The sequence below is a fragment of the Lactuca sativa genome, chromosome 5 (assembly GCF_002870075.4).
Source record: "Lactuca sativa cultivar Salinas chromosome 5, Lsat_Salinas_v11, whole genome shotgun sequence".
Taxonomy (NCBI): domain Eukaryota; kingdom Viridiplantae; phylum Streptophyta; class Magnoliopsida; order Asterales; family Asteraceae; genus Lactuca; species Lactuca sativa.
In genome coordinates this window covers 358,330,965-358,352,220 of record NC_056627.2, presented here as the reverse complement: position 1 = coordinate 358,352,220, position 21,256 = coordinate 358,330,965, and positions in this window count along the sequence as shown.

Here is a 21,256-nt window from a genome sequence, read left to right as displayed (position 1 = left end):
CCTGATTTTTAAGTCCCTAAAAACTAGACAATATTTCTTCCAAATTTTATATCTAGTAAAGTTTCTTAATTCAGTACCCATTTTACTTTATGTGGTTTGCAAGATCATAGAAGGTTTATGAACCCAAGTTTATACAACATTTTTCTTTTGTTCTTTTGTTTAGTCATACTTGTACACACATTATAATTCTATTTACTAGCTATTATAGATTTCTTTTAGACAGAAACATATACATATATGTATATTCGTATGAATTAATGGAACATTTGTTAACTTCTTCACACACACACACACACACACATATATATATATATATATATATATATATATATATATATATATATAACACATACCTACATATAGATATGTATATATTTAGTATTCTTAGTATGTTGTAGGGTATTCTTATTCATAAAATTTCTAGCCAAATATAACATGTATCACAATTTCATGAAATGTTCACCAATATATAGGGGTTGAAATTATGCAATAAAATATGTATCTTATGGGTTAAAGACGGGTTTGTATTGGCATTCTTTCATGGCTGTTGTTCCTTCCTTTAAAGCCTAAGTTAGAATACCTATTACACTCAAAACTGCTAAAAACAACATGCCTTTGCTATTGGGTTTTCTAGGTTACTAAAACATGTAAATCAATGTAACGAAATCATAAAACCATTTATGGGTGCATGAAACCTAGAGATCTATGATATTTTTTCATTATAACAACATACTATGAAACTATCAATCTAATATACAAATTTTGAAAATCAACTAGATTAGAAACACATACTGTTTTGGCAAAAATCACATAAGTAATTTAGTAACCAGATTAGTAAGTGTGGTGTGATATTTTAGGTAAAGATTTTAAGAAGGATATTTATCAGATTCTTTAGATGTTGGAAGATGCCAAAGATCTTGGATGTCCCAAGATCCAAGGAATATGACAGTGATGTTAAGATTTGTTGCAAAGAAATACAAAATAAAATATTGGTTTAGCTCAAGATATAAGCACGTGTATACTTGGAAATTGGGGCAAAAATAGTGTGAAGGTCGTAAACTCGTTGAATGAAGTAATACTTCTTAAGATATTCAAAAATGACCAAGATACCACAGAGTATCTTAAGGTTGTAATAGAATGAATAAATTATAACAATAGAATAAAAGTTTGTAAAAGGTTTGTAAGTATAGAAATGGATCAAACTACATATAATAAGTAAAAATGAGTGCAAGAACACAACAATATACAATGAAAGCCCTTAATCCTTTTGTATCTTCGACGTAAAACCTCGATGAAACTCCTAGATCTTTTGAGATTCATTGAATTTAATGAATGGAATATTTAATCTCGATTATGCTCTCGCTTTTGTGAGTGGGATGTCGATGATCACAAACGAGATGTGAATAACAATGCAAATTAGCATGGTACTCTCGATGTATTTTATCATCTCGATTTAATGTGTCAGTTAACCACATGTGCTCCATTAATCAACGATACTTTTTGAGACACCCACTACTACCCTTTATTAGTCCCCTATTAGTGTGCCGGTTAACCACACACGTTCCACTAACGACTTCTAAACTGTAATGTGCAATTCCATGGATCAGCATACAAATTCACATTTTTTCTAAAGTAACTAAGGTTGGGATTTTAAATAAAATGTTTAGTTACTTTTTATTGCATTATACTTTATTAATGAGAATTAAATTGTCCTATCGAACCCGTTCGGCTAACTACCCTCCACCACACAAGCGAGCGGTGGTAAGAATGGATAGTCAATGATAGCCATTTTATCGGTCGTTTCCATAAACTCCCTTATAGCATGGCTTCCTGAATGAGGTGTACTAGCAGTCCGACTGACTTTTCTTATACATATAATATTATATTAAACTTATAATTATATACATAGTATAAGGTGTATTTTCAAACATTTTAAAATACCAAGGGTTTGATCTTTTATTACATTAAACTTTTTTATTTAATTAAATTTAAACTCTTTATGAATTTATTAATTATCTTTTAATTAATTACTTAATTAAACTAATAATAAGATCCATAAGGATGTATTCTAAACTTTTCAAAATATCATATTTATAATAATTTATAAAATAAACTATATAATATTTGAAATCAATTACTAAGTTCCATTGATATTCAAATTAATTGTTTAAACACTTAAACAAAATCAATCATATTAATCACTAATGGCAAACAAGGTCTATGTGTGCTCACATCTTGGAGATGAATTCACATATTGACAAGCCAGGAGAGTTGGGTGTCAAAGTCTTAAGAAAGTTGGTTGTTCAATCACTTTCTAAGTCACATAGTGAGTTATCTCTAGGACTACTATGAAATAGACTATGACATAACCCTTAATATTTGTTTGGTGCTATTGAATCAGAAATGATTTGAGAACTAGAAAAGCAAATTTGATTAGAAGATCAACTTTCCAAACCTTCAATGGACATTGATAATGGCTGCATTGGATACCCAGTAAAAGCTTTCCCTTCCAGTTGGAAAGGGATTGGCGATAGTCAGCTCGGTTGACCAAATGGTAAAGAGAAATGCTAAGTTTGAGATTGTCCCATGTACCAAAGGGTCCATATGGTTCTATTGCCAAAAGGAAGGGGCATTGGTTGCGAAGCTGCCAAATTTACTTGAAAGATCATAAGGCTGGTAAAGTCAATAAGTTTGACTCTGCTTCAGGTAAAGTCCACCATCTAACTCGATTAAGTTTCTATTCTGAGATTCTTATTACATGATGTGACTGGGTCACATGTTGATGTTTTAAGAATCAAAGGAAAAGTGAAGGAAACTTAAAGAAAGAGTATGTTGAATCTGACCGCGAAGATGGATTTCTATCGCTTGATTGAAGATCGGATTCTTGAGCTACCCTTAGGAGTTATGATAGATTGATAGGAAACACGTAATAGCATAGTTTTCATTCAAAGTTGCATTGGAAGGAATAGTTATTTTTTCCGCATTTTATAAATAAATAAAAGTTTGTTTTACTTTATTTTATATCTCCTTGCAATGGCATTTATGCACTTGATGTTTGTATGTTTCTAGCAATATTGGAAATATGAATTTGATCCTTTCATTTGTGGTATTGTCTAAATTTACCAAATAAGGAAAGCTTCTCATCACTCAAGTTTTCAGTTGGATAGAAACTTGGAATCATACAACTTGTACAGTATGATGAATGAGAACTTTCAGCTTTGGAAAATTAAGACTAGTTCCTTGTTCACATGTATATGTGAGTCAAGTGAAGGACTAAGGGATCGAGTACACATTCTTGTGCACTGGTCAAGTCAGCCACAAAAGATCAATAAGACTATTCGTCATGATTTACTAAAGTTTAGTAAATATGGTTATACTTACAGGCTTAAGTATAATTATGAAGCATGGGAAAAGTTTCGACGTATGGCAGAACGAATGAGAAGAATCAAATTAGGCAGAAGGATGAAAGTTTCTCAAATCTAAAAAGATGGGCGAGTACTTTAGTATCAGGTTTTGTGATCATCTTAATGATTTAGAAATCATATCACAATTAGTCCTCTAAGGAAATCTTAGTGCATTCTTATGACTAAGAAGAGGAATCTTAAATTGTTGGAATGGCTAAATCAAGAAGATGAGTCATACTTCGTTCCAAGACAAGTCTTAGAGGTATACTCCAAGATTGTAACTTGAGTGATATATCTTAAGGAAAGGTTTATTAACACTAGTTAAATGTAAGAGTAAAGTGTGTCCTACTCTTGTACATTTGAAATTGGTAAGTCATGCACATTAGGGTTTACATGGTGTAACCCTCATGTAACCACACTATATAAGAAGCCCTTTGGTTCACGAAATTGGGACCTAGAGTCTATACAAGAGTATGGTCGATTTTTGTGAGCTAGAGAGTCCTCTTCAAAGTTTCCAAGTGTTAGTGGTGATTTGTGATTCCACTTGAGGCATTCACACTATTGGTGCTAGGCTCTTAAAGCTCCAAGCAACAAGCTACAATAAAAGGTATGTTATCTAACTTGTTTTATTACCCAGGTGTCAAAGTTTGTATGCTATCTAGGGTAATAACTTGGAAATTGAAATTTTGCATGTATAATAGAGAAAACATAGATCCAAGGTATTTAGGGTTGCATGTACACCTTAGGAGTGTCAGAATGATTAAAACCCATCAATTTCTATGGATTTATCACCAAGATGCCAAAGAAGGAAAAAGGTTTTGATGCTATATGGGTTATCGTGGATCGATTGACCAAGAGTGCCCACTTTTTGGCGATTCGGGAGAGTTCTTCGGCCAAGAAGTTGGTTGATGTATATGTTCACGAGATCGTTGCTCGCCATGGGGTTCCGGTATCCATTGTTTCAGACCGTGATGTTCGGTTTACTTCCCGATTTTGGCAGAAGTTCCACGATGAACTGGGCACGAGGTTTCTTTTCAGCATTGCATATCATTCGCAGACCGACGGACAGAGTGAACGAACGATACAGACCCTTGAGGATATATTGTAGTCATGTTATTGATTTTGGTAGGAGTTGGGATTCCTACCTACCTCTTGCGGAGTTCTCATACCACAACAGTTATCACTCCAGCATTGACACTCTGCCTTTTGAGCTCTTGTATGGGTGGAGATGTCGTACCCAGGTTTGTTGGGGCGAGGTTGGTCACAGGGTTATGGGAAGGACCGAAGTAGTCCTTCAGACCATGGAGCTTATTCAGCAGATCAAGCAGAGACTACAAACCGCTCATAGTTGACAGAAGAGCTATGCCGACTGGCGTCGATCCGAGTTGGAATTTTCAGGTCGGCAATATGGTATTATTGAAGGTCTCACCTTGGAAAGGTGTGATACGCTTCAAGAAGAAAGGGAAGTTGGGTCCCCGGTATAGTGGGCCTTTTCGAGTGACTGCTAGGGTTGGCAAGGTTGCTTAGATATTAGATCAACCTGAGGAATTTAGTCAGATTCACATCACTTTCCATGTTTCATAACTGTGAAAGTGTGTATTGGACGAGGATGCACTAGTTTCCTTAGGTGATATTCAAGTCGATGAGCGCCTGAACTATGTTCAGAGGCCAGTGGCTATTTTGGAAAGAAAGATGAAGTTCTTATGCAACAATGAAATACCTTTGTTAAAGGTGCAGTGGTAGCATCAGAGGGGCTCCGAGTGGATCTGGGAGCCTAAGGCTGAGATGCAAGAGCATTATCCAGAGATATTCGCTGCAACAAACTTCGAGGATGAAGTATAGTTCAAGTGGGGGATAATTGTAACATCCAGATGTTAAGGTACTTCTAATTTCAACCCTGTAATTTTATTATATTGCATTTTGATCTCTTAGTCTAAGAAAATGTGTATTGGAGCCCTAGTGGCATTTTCATAGTTTTGGCAGTGAGGAGTACGCCATGTGTACTAATGTGTATGCTGAGCTTACTAAGGCGCGCCCTTGCATGCTGGGTGTACATCTATGTACGCATGGCATACTTGCTAAATGAGGAAACCCTAATTTGTAGGGTTTGGTTGGTATTGAAGCATCCTTTTGGCCTCATTTCCCTTCACCTTAACAGACTCCATCCTCTCTTTCATGATTGTAACCCTAGAACCACCTTGTGAAGCCATTTCAAGCATTAAAGTGTGTGTTTGTGTTCTTAGAATAAGGAAGGAACCAAACTTATATTGTAGGGAAGGAGCGTCGTGGATCTGGGATTTATTCTTCATTTTCAAGTCTCCTAAGGTATAAATCTTGCACCTTTGTCTTCTATACTTGTAGATATGGAAATCAGGGTTTTATGTTACTTTTTGGTCCCAAATGTCTCATCTTGTGAATGGCTTGTTCTTGTCGATTTGATTTGTCCTTTCAGACCTTATGAGGGTTCCTAAGCCATAAAAATGAAGTTACATTGGTTAGAATCTCTCCATGCATCTTGTGGAAGGTCTTAATGGATTAAGACCTTGAGTTAAGCACTTAATAGACTTGTAAAGTCATAAAGTTGGAAACTTTATGACTCTAGAGTGTATTTGAGCCTTAGATTCGGAATATGAACTTAAGTGCTTAAGCCATTAAGCACTTATTGAATTTTGAAGAATGTGAGGGTACCCCCCGCATACTTTGAGTACAACCTGCGTACTCAGTCAACCACCCTGATGTTGGTCAAGCAGCGAGGCCTCGTGTACGCCATGCGTACCTCCGGAGCACTCCCCACGTACTCGCACTGGGTCAGCCCGAATGAGGTGACTCGTTTGGGTTTGACTCTAACTTAGTAGGTTGTGTTGGATTAGGTGTCTAAGCCCATAACTATTTTGGTATGTACTTGCCCCGATTATGAGCATGGTCCTTCTGGGTTGCCTTCACCATAGCAACTGATAGGATGAATTAAGGAGAAAGAGGATTAATTATGATTTATTAATATATTATGCGGATAATATATTAAAAGAGAAATCATATTGTTTAATTAATATTAGTCAAGAATTAATTAATAATTAATTTTGTTGCTAAAAGAGATTAATTAAATAAAGGGTACTGATACTGTAATTATAAGATAGTTACAAAGTTGGGCTTAGGATCCATAAAGGAAGCATGGACGAATTCTATATAAAGGTCCATATAGAAATCGTCAAAGGCCTAAGCAACTGGATTAGGGTTTCCTAGTTGATAACCCTAGAAGCCTAAGTATAAAAGGAACTCTTGGGCAAGCCAAAAACGTCCCTAACCTTCTAAGAGAAACCCTAGGACGTTTTTGGTGCCTCTCCCATCTCTACTTGTTCATCTTGTTACTTATGGTGTTTGTGACTCCATTAGAGGTGCAAGATTTGAGGCACTAAGCTTTCAGAAGTCAAGATCAAGTGGATTTGAGATTGTTATTTCTACATAATAATCAAGGTAAGATCTAAACCCTATTTTCATATGTGATTTCGATTATAGTATGCTAGATCTAGGGTGTATGAGCTTTGGATAATTTGTATGTACATTTAGATAAACCTAGATCCAAAGTTTTAGGGTTTTGCATGTACACCATAAGATTGATGTAATGCTCAAAATCCATCAGGTTGCCAAGTTGACTTTGACCAAGTTTGACTATTGAGGGTATTTTTTAGATTTTAATGGAATTGTTCCTTGGTGGGTTTAGGTGCCGGTTAGAGAGTTGAGTTTCGGATTAAGGGACCTCATCAACTTATGTTCAGTTTGTGAGGTGAGTTACCTCATTATACTTATGGGTCGAAGGCACCAAGGCCTACCCATTGGTTGATATTCACTGATATGCTAATTATGGGATAGATATGCATGTTTATGCTAGTTGTTGATATGTTAGACTGGTAGATCTGTACGACTACTTGTGACTCGGTTGCTTCATTATCTGTTTATGCTTATTATCTGGTATATGTCAACATATTGTGTTGGGTTGGGTTGAGGTTGTACTGCTCTGTGCTGTAGCCAACAAACCTTGGAGCATTCCGCATATGAGCTGAGGGCCGGGTAGGGCATGCCAGACTCATACTGAGGACTCATGATCATTCCAGATACGAGTTGAGGGTCGAGTAAGGCATATCGGACTCTTACTAAAGGCTTGATGGTATTCAGTTCAAGGACTAATCTAGTCGAGGAGCACGCTAGACATACGTTGTGGGCCCTGAGGGCAAGCCAGACTTATGTTGTGGGCTCAGGGGTGTAACGCCCCGAAAATCATAGGGAAAAAATTTCACTTTTAACATATATTCAAACATCCATTTATCCTTTATTTAAGCATTTACAAGTATTTCAAAATAGAACAATTATCAGAGTTCATTCCAAAATCACGAATTTTGGAAACACACGGGTGTAAGAGTTGCGATCAAGCCACACCCTTCCCTTTCGAACCAGAAGGATCTGACACCATAAACCAAAAACTATAAGCACAAATCTTAGCGAGTTCCCTAAATACCACATACCATACATATCATACGAGCCATACATATCAATCATACATTAGGAGGTGATATGTGCCAACCATAGTCTTGCGATTATGCCACGAGCTGTATCATGGTCTTTCTTGCCAAGTCGGGGTCCAAAACCGTAGGTATTATAGACAAGTTCTAGGAGCCACCTCCTGGTCTTCCATGCAAGCATCATAAAGACAACTAGCATACAATCTGCAACTACTTAACCAATTAATTGCTAGAGTTTAGAATCTCGTCTTGCATATAGATTGCCAGGAGCCACCTCCTAGTATTTCATACAAATGTCAAGGGCCACACCCGAGTCTTCCTATAATACATAAACTAAATGGGCCGACATTGGTGCCTTTGGCCAATAGTACAGTGAGGAGACTCACCTCAGACGACAAACAAATCCCACAACTGTTGCAGCTGCTGCGAACCGGCTTCCACAAACTAAACCAAACAACCAAACCGTTTTTTAATAATTAACCATGGCTAAACTTCAAGCACTAATCCCATAAACTGTCCAACTAACCAGGCCCACTAGCAGCATAAGCCCATTGGTCCCACTAATGACCAAAACCATTGGGCTATTAAGACCCAATACAAAATCCTAGGCCCAACAACGCAAGCCAAGATAAGAGTCCAAGACTCTAAAATTCCTCTGTCCAATAATCCCAACACACAAAGCCCAAACCCAATACCAAAGCCCAAAACATGAATAAGCCCAAAAGTCCATAATTGAACGTACGTGGGGCGTACCCTTTGGTACGCTTAGCGTATGTAAGGTCCTAGATGGAAGGATCTTCACCAACGATCAATCAAGCATAAGAAAACAAAGAAGAAATGGAGTAGAAGATGAATGAAACTGAGCTTGCATACGATTAGACACTTGAAACCGTTTGATACAACTCATGGACTGAAAACTAGCAAAGTACAATTGTTGCTCTATCCTGACAACCTGACATCTATATATACTGACAAGGACCGAAAACAGTTTTCGGTTAGCAGACCGAAAACTGGTTTTCGGTCACACCTTAACCAAAATCTTCCAAGACCGATAACATCAAACATACACAAAACAACTCCAAAATACATTGACAAAAGCCCTAACTCATCCATACATTGATGCCTAGCCCAAATCATATATATTGGCCCGTCAATCTCCCCCTTGGTTTAGGGCTAGCATGATTCAGTCTTTATCAACCACCAGCACGTCTGACTTTCCCATAGCTCCATTCCACATCTCCTTTTCAATAATATCAGCAACCCTGGCAGTGTATTCCTTAGCAGCAGACTCAAAAATGTCTTCAGCCACCATGATCTGATGAATAGAAAGCTGATGTATATCCTACTTTCCAAACTGTAGCATATCCCTCTTGTCATATAGACGAATACATCCATGTTTAAGTTTGATGATAGTAGAAGCTGTAGATTCATCAAACACCCAGTATTGCATGGATTGTAGAGATCCATCTGGATGGTCCTGAAGGATAGGAATTTGCTTTACTTTATTAGTAGCGGGCTACATCATAGACCGAAGAGGCTGATTGGTTTTAGGATCAATGACACTCGGATATACCTTGATGATAGAATTTGCAGTCTTCATTGAGGTAATGCCCTTTGCCACTTGACCTTCCAAAAATAACCTGAACTGTGTCGCATTGGGTTCATTTGTTGGATTTGAAAAAGGAGCCTCAGACAATTCCGTAAAATCAACCCTGGTCCAAGAATGGAAGTCGTGAGCATCTTTATACAATTCAGTATTTCCACTCTTCCTTCTCACAATCCACATTTTCAGAGGGTCATGGAATCCCCATGAGATGATCTCAGGCCTATCACCATAAACGTCTCTAAAGCGATTTTCTCTAAGATCCGTAAAGGTGATGTTTGGTTGATCCACGGGAGCATTCTGATCCGAGCTCCTCTTGAACAAAAATTGACCCTTCTCAGCAGACTTGGCTAGTTTAGCACGTTTTAACGCCACGACATTTGGAGCCTGCGCTGGTTCTTTGTCAAAACGACCGACAATCGTGGTTGTTCTTGTAGGAGGTGGAACTACGGGAGCGTCTTGATTGGGAAGATAGACTCTTGGCACATTGACAGATGATTTGAATTTGTCACCAAATTCTTCTTCCAGCTTCTTCTTCAAATCATAATAGCTGGCGGTCAACAAACCAAAATGTGTCTGAAGATCGGAGATCTCCTTTGTTTTCTGAGCTTTATCTTCAAGAAGATCAGCAACTTGAATATTGAGCTTGGCGTTCTCAGTTTGAAGGTCTGCAACCTTGATATCAAGCTCGATAATTTTCTGGTTCAACACACTAATCTCCTTTCTCAGCTCAAGCACTGAGGTGTCATCATCTCCAGATTGATCTTAATTTCCTAGATAAAACTTCCTAAGGACCAGTCATCTGACGACGACCAAGGATATTGTTGTCCACCTAAGTTGAGCAGCGAGATCTACAAACAATCAAGAATTGTTCAATTTTAGATGTACTACAACATGTTTCCTGCTTCCTGACATACCCCAAAAATCAAGGACTTCCGAGATACTCCTTACTTTAGGTGAGCAGACAATTATTAGGAGAGAGGATAGATTTAGAATGCATATGTTGTACACCCAGGTCGGATTTCTTCCAATCACACAAATGGTGAAACGTATGACTAACTAGAATTTCAAAGGGATTGAGAAGTAGATGGTTGCATATGCTGTGTACCAGGTCGGATTATGAATCACGCAAAGGAGACAACATATGGCTAAGAGGTAGAAGGAATAACATAAATAGAAGATGCAGAGAGACAGATTTGCATATGTTGCAGTCCAGGTCGGATCTTTCGATCACACAGAGGAAGCAACATATGACTAACAGTAGGAAATAAAGAAAATAACTTTCTACAGACCTAATTTATCAGAATTCCCCAGTCGCCATATCAATACCGGAATTAAGGACAGAATTCATACATCGAGGAAAAGTTAAGCCACAGTTCTAGATACGGGTTCTCTTAATGTGACTGGTAGATTCTCATGTATATCTCCCCGCTCAATCTACCCAAGAGTCATATATTCAGGCTAAACGGAACTATCTAGGTCTAATTTTATCAAGTCTCTAGATTCCTTAAGTTCATCTGTACCTAGTCGAGTCCATTAAACTTTTCGTGCCTACCAGCGCATCGAACACCGAGCCTAGACAATTCAGCTTTGGTACCTTACACAGATTCAGATTACCTGTTATCACAAGTTTTATATCACTTCCCATCACATCACTTTTCAGAAATATTTTTGATTTTTCTGTTTTTCTAATGTTTTTGGATTTTCTGATTTTCTATTGTTTTTACATTTTTTAATTTTCTAATTTTTGTTTGGTTTTTGTTTATTTCTCCCCCTAAAGTTGTGCATGGGAGAGAATGAAATTAAAATGCACAAATATAAACTAACCTAAAAAAAATTAATCCTCAAAGCGAATCATTTTCAAAAGGTTTACCAGCACATCGAATCGAGCTTTGTTAAACGGCTTGGTGAGCAGATCCGCCACATTATTATCAGTGTGAACTTGCTTTAGCCGAATGAGCGAGCGCTCATAACAATCTCTGATAAAATGAACTTTGATGTCGATGTGCTTGGTTTCAGAGTGCTGGACCGGAATTTTAGCAATTCGGATCGCAACCTCATTATCACAGAATATATGGGTTTCTTGAAAATTCAAACTGTAATCCAACAACTGATATTGGATCCATATGACTTGAGAACAACAAGCAGACGCAACTACATATTCTGCTTTTGCTGCTGAGGTCGAGACAATATTCTGCTCCTTGCATTGCCAAGACACCAGCCTATCTCTGAGAAATTGACATCCGCCTGAATTCGATTTCGTGTCAAGCTCACAACCTCCATAATTGCTGTCTGCAAAAGCATAAAGATCAAATTCGGAATTTTTCGGACACTAAAGACCTAGTTTTGGGCTGCCTTTGAGGTACCGAAAAATCCTTTTAACAAAAATAAGATGAGACAGTTTAGGATTAGCCTGGTAGCGCGCGCATTGACAGACCGCAAACATAATGTCTGGGCGACTCGCAGTCAGATACATCAGCGATCCGATCATCGATCTGTAGTACGTTTGATCTACAGATTCGCCTTCAAGATCAGGAGTCAGTAGTGGTCACTCCGCCATGGGCATCAAAGCAGGTTTAGTGTCTCTGAACCCGAACTTCTCGAGCATATCGTCCACATATTTGGCTTGATGAATCAGGATTCCGGCTGAACATTGTTTGACCTGAAGCCCCATAACATGGTCATTTCCCCCAATGAACTCATCTCGAACCGCTTTTTCATGAATTCCTCGAATTCCTTGCATAGCTGAGGACTCGTCGACCCGAAAATGATATCGTACACATATATTTGGACAAGAATATGGTCTGCACCGACATGCTTGATGAATAGGGTCTGATCGATAGTGCCGCGAGAATAGCCATGGTCGAGCAAGTGTTGTGTGAGGGTAGCATACTAGGCTCTGGGAGCTTGATGCAGCCCAGACAAAGCCTTGTCTAACTTGCAGACATGGTTAGGAAGTCTTGAGTTAACAAACACAGGAGGTTGGTCAACATAAATCTCCTCCTTCACCTTGTCGTACAAGAAATCCATCTTGACGTCCATTTGATAGACGGTGAAGTTCATGTAGGAAGCATAATAGTTTAGGTGCGGGTGTTGTAGTGTTATGACACTGACGGCCTGTAACAACATTCTTCGGGTGTTGTAGTGTTATGACATTTGTCACCCCAGACCTGTCGGTCTAACTATAGCTAATAGTTTAGGTGCGGGGTTGTCAATTCCGTATAGATCTATACACAAGTATCACGCTCTCTCTCCAAGAGATTATGGTATATAATACAGGACTTGAAATGCATACATACGAGTACGTTGAAGTTAAAAGGTCTCACATTACTTGGTATAAACAGATTTACGATAATAAAGACTTTACATCTTTTGAAAGTATTTCATTTGTCGAGATGTATATGTAAATGTGTGAATAACTGGAATACAATGCTCATTATAGTTTCTCAAAAGTATGTTCCCATTTGGTAATAACAACTTGGTGATATAATAGCCCTTTAAACATAAAGTTATTTTTGTATCGAAACCCTATAAGAACGATAATATAATTATGTTTATAAAATGATACTTTGATTCGTAATGTACTTGTATTCCCCCCTAAAACGTGAAAAGAATTGAAAAGTAGGGGTATGAACTCACTCGTTAAGTTTGAAGAGAGGGGCTAGAGTTGAGCAGAGTTTCGACCGCGGAAAGTTGCGTCTTCGGGTTCTCGGGAATCTCTGCAGCGTAGATCCTTCGTCGGGGGCTCGAGTGCGGAAACCAAGGTAAGAAAATGGTCTCTGGAGCTGGGAGAATGGCTGAGGAATTGTGAAGGTGTGCCAAAACTCAAAGCTCATGCCATCTATTTATAGTGCTGGAAGAGTGAGTACGCGGGGCGTACTCACGTACGCAGCGCGTACCTCGTTACGCTGGGCGTAAAAATACGTCATGGCTTACGACTCCTGGCTAGCTAAGCGTAGCTTGGGCGGGCCGATGGGACTCGACTCTGGGTCTAGTACGCGGGGCGTACTCCCAGAGAACGCGGGGCGTAATCCGGCCTGTCCTCTTCTAAATTCCGTAACTTTCGCGTACGAGCTCCGTTTTTCGTGTTCTTTATATCCACGCGTAGGTGAGATTATGCTCTACAACTTTCATTTAGACTCCGTCGGCTAGTTTTGTCTTTATTTTTAATGATATATTTTTAATAGGCCGGGCCTCCTAAAGTTCGTTAAAAATTCATAGGTTCTTTATTCGACGTCGGTTTTCGTTTGTCTTTTTATCGTTTTATTACCACTGAGGAGATCTTCAACTTCCGTTTAGGTGGCGATAGCTAAATAACACTCGATCTTAAATCCGAGTTTTTAGCTCTCTACTACTGTTGCGAAACTTTGAAAATTCGTAACTTCTTCATACGAGGTCCAATTTGGGCGATCTTTTTATGCACGCTCACCTTTCAACGAGATCTACGACATTTGTTTAGATACTTAAGGCTAAAATGCATTTTATTGAGATTTTACTTTTTACGTCAAATAATGTTTTAACGTCGTGTCGTAAATATACGAGTGGTTATAATTTCTTCAATATAACCCGGTTTTGAGCGTTCTTTATGTTTTTGGAAACCTTGGCATGATATCTAATATTTGATGCATCCCAACTTAGATACTTGAACACTTTATTTTCGAGGTTAATTTCGTTGTTTTTAGCTTTCGAGTGTTTACAATGCTTTTGGAAAATATAGGGTTGTCACATCATCCCCCTGTTAAGGGAATTTCGTCCCGAAATTTAATCTAAGATAGAGTTTACAGTTTTAGGAAAAAGATGCGGGTACTTTTGTTTCATCTGATCCTCGCGTTCCCAGGTGTATTCAGGTCCTCGCTTGGCGTTCCAGCGGACCTTTACAATGGGTATTCGGCTTTGTTTAGTCCTTTTGATTTCCCGATCCATGATCTCTACTGGTTCCTCCACAAACTGGAGGTTTTCATTTATTGCAATTTCGTCTAGAGGGACGACAAGGGTCTCGTCGGATAAGCACTTCTTTAGATTTGATACGTGAAAGGTAGGGTGTACGTTGTGGAGTTCCTGAGGTAGTCTAAGTTTGTAGGCCACTGGACCGATCCTGGCAAGGATCTCGAATGGTCCGATGTATCTAGGGTTCAGTTTTCCACATTTTCCGAAGCGTATTAAACCTTTCCAAGGCGAGACTTTGAGTAGGACATGGTCTCCAACTTGGAATTCCAAGGGTTTGCGTCTCTTATCTGCGTAACTCTTTTGTCTATCCCTTGATGCTTTTAGACGTTCTCGGATTTGAACAATCTTCTCCGTAGTCTCCCTTATGATTTCTGGTCCAGTGAGCGTGTTGTCAGTTGCTTGTCCTTTTGCTAGTTGTGTGTCCCCCACTTCGGCCCAGCACAAAGGTGACCTGCATTTGCGGCCATAGAGGGCTTCGAACAGGGCAACTTTGATACTGGTGTGGTAGCTATTGTTGTACGAGAACTCGACCAAGGGTAGATGTGTGTCCCATGCTTTTCCAAAATCGATTACGCAAGCTCTCACCATGTCTTCTAGGGTTTTGTATAGTTCTCTCGCTCTGGCCGTCGGTTTGTGGGTGATAAGCGGTACTCATGTCTAGTCTTGTCCCCAAAGCTTTTTGTAGCGACTGCCAGAACCTTGAGGTGAATCTACTATCTCGGTCCGAGATAATGGATATGGGCACACCATGCAGTCGTACAATTTCTCTGAGGTATGTCCTTGTTAACTTCTCCAATTTATCCGTCTCTTTGATCGGTAGGAAATGCGCTGACTTAGTTAACCTGTCGACAATTACCCAAATGGTGTCGAGTCCGCTTGTTGTCTTGGGTGATTTGTTATGAAATCCATGGTTATCCGCTCCCACTTCCATTCGGGTATTTCTGGTTGTTGTAATAAACCCGAGGGCTTCTGGTATTCCACCTTGACTTTGGCACATGTCAGGCATTTGCTCACGTAGGTAGCAATTTCGGCTTTCATGTTTTGCCACCAGTACAACTTCTTGAGATCGAGATACATCTTATCGGAGCCGGGATGTATGGAGTATCGTGTTTTATGGGCTTCGTCCATAACGATTTCTCTAAATCCACCAAACTTCGGTATCCAAATTCGATCCATGAAATAACGAATCCCGTTGCTCTTGGTCTCAAGGTTCTTATCCATTCCCCTTAGGGCTTCTCCTGTCACATTTTCGGATTTCAAGGCCTCTATTTGGGCTTCCTTGATTTGCGTGAACAGGTGTGAGTGGATCGTCATAGTTAGGGATTTCACTCGGCGACCTGAGCACTCCTTACGACTGAGTGCATCAGCCACTACATTAGCCTTTCCAGGGTGATATCGAATTTCGCACTCGTAATCACTTAGTAGTTCTACCCATCGTCTTTGTCTCATGTTGAGTTCCTTCTGATTGAGGATATGTTGGAGGCTTTTATGATCAGTGAAGATGGTACATTTTGTGCCGTAGAGATAGTGTCTCCATATCTTCAGAGCGAAGACGACTGCTCCTAGCTCAAGATCGTGCGTTGTGTAGTTCACTTCGTGTGTCTTTAGTTGCCTTGAGGCGTAGGCGATGACCTTCCCTCTTTGCATTAAGACACACCCAAGTCCTTGGTTTGATGCATCACAATAGACCACGAAGTCCTCCGTTCCCTCTGGCAAGGTTAGGATGGGCGCACTACATAAGGCTTGCTTTAGTGTCTGAAATGCGCTGTCTTGTTTTTCTCCCCAGTCGAAGGTCACATTCTTCTGGGTTAGGGTGGTAAGTGGCTTGGCAATCTTTGAAAAGTTCGGTATGAATCTTCGATAATACCCGGCGAGTCCCAAAAATTGCCGGATTTCCGTAAGGGTTCTTGGAGTAGTCCAATTATCTATTGCCTTCATCTTGGAAGGGTCCACGTGTATTCCTTCTTTGCTTACAACATGTCCTAGGAAATCCACTTCCCGAATCCAAAATTCGCATTTGGAAAATTTTGCGTAAAGTTTCTCTGCCCTTAATGTTTCCAGTACTTGGCGGAGATGTTTGCTGTGTTCTTCCTGGCTTCTTGAATAGATGAGTATATCATCTATGAATACGATCACGAATTTATCCAGGAAGGGACGACATACTCGGTTCATCAAGTCCATGAACACTGCTGGAGCATTCGTCAATCCGAAGGGCATTACCACAAATTCGTAGTGACCATAATGTGTTCATAAAGCCGTTTTGGGGATGTCTCCCTCTAGTACTCGCAGTTGGTGATAACCAGACCTTAGATCGATCTTTGAGAAGTACCTTGCTCCCTGCAGTTGGTCGAATAGATCGTCTATGCGCGGTAAGGGATATCGGTTCTTGATCGTCAGTTTGTTTAATTCCCGATAATCGATGCACATGCGAAAGGATCCGTCCTTCTTTTTCACGAATAGGACTGGCGCTCCCCATGGTGAGAAGCTCGGTCTGATGAATCCCTTGCTCAGCAGCTCGTTTAATTGACTGGATAGTTCCTGCATCTCGGCTGGGGCTAAACGGTAAGGTGACTTTGCTACAGGGGTAGCTCCGGGGATTAAGTCGATTCTGAACTCAACTTGACGTTCCGGTGGGATTCCTGGAAGATCTTCTGGGAAAATACCCGGGAAATTGCAGACTTCCGGAATGTCTTTAATGTTTTTCGATTCTCGCTTCTTATCTACTACGTGGGCTAGAAAGGCATGATATTCCTTACGAAGATACTTTTGTGCTTTAATACAGGAAATGATTTGTAAACTTGAACTAGGTTTGTCGCCATAAATGACAAGAGTTTCGCTGTTTGGCAGATTTAGGCGAACGACTCTTTCGTGGCAAAGGATATCGGCATGGTGAAGGCTCAACCAGTCCATACCGATGATGACGTCGAAACTTCTTATGGAAATGGGCATAAGATCGACTCGAAACAAGTGCTCGTTTAAATTTAGTGTGCACCCTACGTATAAATCGTTTGCGTGTTCGGTTTTACTGTTTGCCATTTCTACAGTGAATATTTTATTAAGTGGTTGGGGTTTTTGATTAAGTAGGTGTTTGAATTTATGACTCACAAAACTTCTCTCCGCACCGCAGTCAAAAAGTATGCATGCATAAGTGTTGTTGAGTAGAAACGTACCTGTAACCACCGTGGGGTCCGCTATTGCTTCTCTCTGTCCTACTGCCAGCACTCTCCCCACACCGCCAATATTCCTTTCCTTGGGACAATCCCTCCTGAAGTGTCCAGTCTCTCCGCACCCACAACACGCCCGGCTTACTCCAGTGCCAGAAACTTGAGTGATTGGTCGTGCCGGTGCTTTACAGAAACGGGCTGTGTGCCCTTTCCTGTCACAGTTCTTGCAGTGCATCTCGCGACAAATACCATGGTGATGGTAGTTGCACTTGTTGCACTTGGGCAGATTCCCCGCATATGGTTTTGTTGGTGCAGAGGTAGCAGGAGTTGTGGTGGGGGTAGTAGCAGCATGAACCGCAACCATTTGCTTCTTTGAAGGTTCTTGCGAAGTTTGCCCCTTCCTTTTGTTCCAAAATTTCTTCTTGCTGTTGTTGTTGGCATTGATCTCATTGTTGCTGTTCCCTTTGGTTGGTTCATCCATAATAGCCGCGACTCCTTGACAGATACCATGATCAACAAGAGATTGCGCTAGTTCCTTGGCGCTGGCGAAAGTCAAGGGTTTGGAGGCTAATACACTTCCTCGAAGTTGGGGTGATAGTCCCCAGATGTATCTCTCGACCCTTTGGCTTTCCAGGGTTAACATTCCTGGGCAAAGTGTTATTAAGTCACTGAACCTGCTGGTGTAACCAGCTATGTCCGATCCTACCATCGAGAGGTTCCACAGCTCCTGTTCAAGCTTCTGAATCTCGCCTCTTGGGCAGTATTCTCGAAGGAGCATTCTTTTCAGGTTTTCCCAACCCATGGAGTTTGCCACCACCAGGGTTAGTGTTTGGACGTGGCCGTTCCACCATGTCAGGGCGCGTTCGGAGAAAGTAAAAGCGGCAAACTTTACTTTGCTTTCTTCAGGACGTGCACAGATTTCGAATACAGCTTCCATTTTCTCTATCCATTGAGATAGAGCCAACACTCCCCCAGTCCCGTAAAAGGGAATAGGTTTTCCGTTGGTGAAGTCTTTGTAAGTGCATACCCCTGAACGACTTTGACCTTGGCCATTTGTAAAACTGTTTGTTCCTCCCCCCGATCCGTTGTTGCTCATTTGAGCCATTGCTGCAGTTACAGCAGTCTGGAACATAACGGTGTCCATAATTGGAGGAGGTGGTGGAGGTGGTGTTGAAGTTGAGTTTCTGCGTGTTGATCTACGAGGAGGCATGTTCTGGTAGAGACAAATAAGAATGAATACTATAAGTTTCTAATGTTTTGACAATTGAGTGTTAGTTGTATCTTGTAATTCGTTTTGACTTTAGTTTATGGTTTCAAGGTAGGCATAGAAATTTAAAACTCATAATTTTTGAGATGTATAAAATAAGAAATACTTCATATTCATACATATAGGTCACACCTGAAGTGTGTTACATTACATGACTTGTTTGGAAAATTTGACCCTCCTAGGGGTCTCTGATTACAGACGCAAAAGGGAAATAAGGAAAAACTTTTATCCGAAATCCTAATTTATAACAAAATTGTTGGGGCTCGAACAAGTCCTACTTGCGGCGTTTGGAGCTAGGTTCGGCATCCGACCGTTTGACTCCCATTAGTCGCCTCTCGAGATCTGCTTGTTGTTCCTTCATTTCTCTTATTTCTGCCAGAGCCGTTATCATTTGGTTCTGAAGTGTTCCCGTGTAGATTTGGGTATTCTCATGTAGTCCTTCCAAACGACGGATGTCAGCGGCGTTACCTTGGGTAGCAGCATTGATCTCGCGAACTCTGGCTGCTTGTTGGTCCGCCTGGTAGTTCTGGTTAGCTATGGCATTCACGACGACAGGTAGTGCTCGATCAGCTGAGCCTCACCCACTGACATTGTAAAAATCTCGGCACATGCCGAAAGGAGGGCGTACACCTTGCTGGCGGCTCCAGTAGTAGAGGTGGCTTCCCCAGATGGGGATGGGTCCCGGTTGATATGGTCTGATTACGGGAGGATGAGGGATGGGAGGGTCGTACACTTCTGGCTCGGAGTCTGTCCCGCTAGAAATCTCCTCGATCTCTTCGTCGACTTCGAATTCCTCTCCGACTTCGACTTCGAATTCTTCCTCGATAACCCCTTCGGGTTCTTCCTCGACCTCTTCTTCGATTTCCTCTGGGTCTTCCTCCGGGTCTTCTTCTATCCAACCGCCGTTGCCTTGGTTTGGGTAGTAGGGATCTCCTGGTAAATGGAATCCGGCCATTTGTCTGTACTAGGATAGATGTATGAGAACGTTATAAGAAAAGAAATTTCTATTTAGCGACTTATTATTTTTAACTATAATTTTTATTGTACAACTATTTTTAATAATACTTCTATACTATTTCAACTTGGCGAAACTAAAATAATTTTGTATTTGGTAAGTTTTCGGCTTGTTGTCCACTACGACCATTCCTCGACGTACGTTGGTCAAATCCAGGATAAACATAGTTGATCAGGCTATATTTATTCTCGACCTGATTACATACCCCGGGGCTCAATCGTAGTGTCGTAACTTGCCTTAATACTTTTTAGTAAAACTTGTTATGATACGAGATTAATGCATGATTGTAAAAATGTACATCTTTAAAACAAAGTATTTTGTTCATGAAAATGTTTTGTCAGAGGGTTTTTGGTCCCCTTTGCATTTATAGTTTGTATATCGTATGTGGTTCGATATACTTAGTTCACTATAAACAATGCTCTGATACCAATCTGTCACACCCCCAAACCAGAATGGCGGAAACATTCGGGGGTGGATGACTTCACGTAGTATCACAACCATTGAATATTGTAAAGAAAGTAACACAACCATCACATATATAATGAAAAACGTATGTTGTTGCGTTTATACATATTAGCAAAAGAATATTACAATAAGATGATAAATGTTCAATAATAAAACATCCTTAGTGTTCCCTTCTCCAAAAGCTGGTGGTTACCTGTATTACTGATTCCCTGAGAAATACAAGTGGTTTCGAAAAAGTGTCAACAATTAAGTTGGTGAGTTCATAAGTGTTTTGCATTGAAAAGTATGTCCTTTTTTATAGTAAATCGATGAACGAGGTTTTCCGAAAATCCAATATTTTCTATAAATGATTTGAAAAGTTTCCCGTGTTGGAGTGCGTTTGTGTTTTCCATACTTGAATAATAGTGATAAAATTTGTGTTAACGATAAAATGGAAAACTGAAATGCATATATGAATCTCGTAAATCAAACTTGTTTTTATACTTTTATGTGAGTTTTATAACCATACTATTGACACTGACGGCCTGTAACAACATTCTTCGGGTGTTGTAGTGTTATGACATTTGTCACCCCAGACCTGCCGGTCTAACTATAGCTAATAGTTTAGGTGCGGGGTTGTCAATCCCGTATAGATCTATACACAAGTATCACGCTCTCTCTCCAAGAGATTATGGTATATAATACAGGACTTGAAATGCATACATACGAGTACGTTGAAGTTAAAAGGTCTCACATTACTCGGTATAAACAGATTTACGATAATAAAGACTTTACTTCTTTTGAAAGTATTTCATTTGTCGAGATGTATATGTAAATGTGTGAATAACTGGAATACAATGCTCATTATAGTTTCTCAAAAGTATGTTCCCATTTGGTA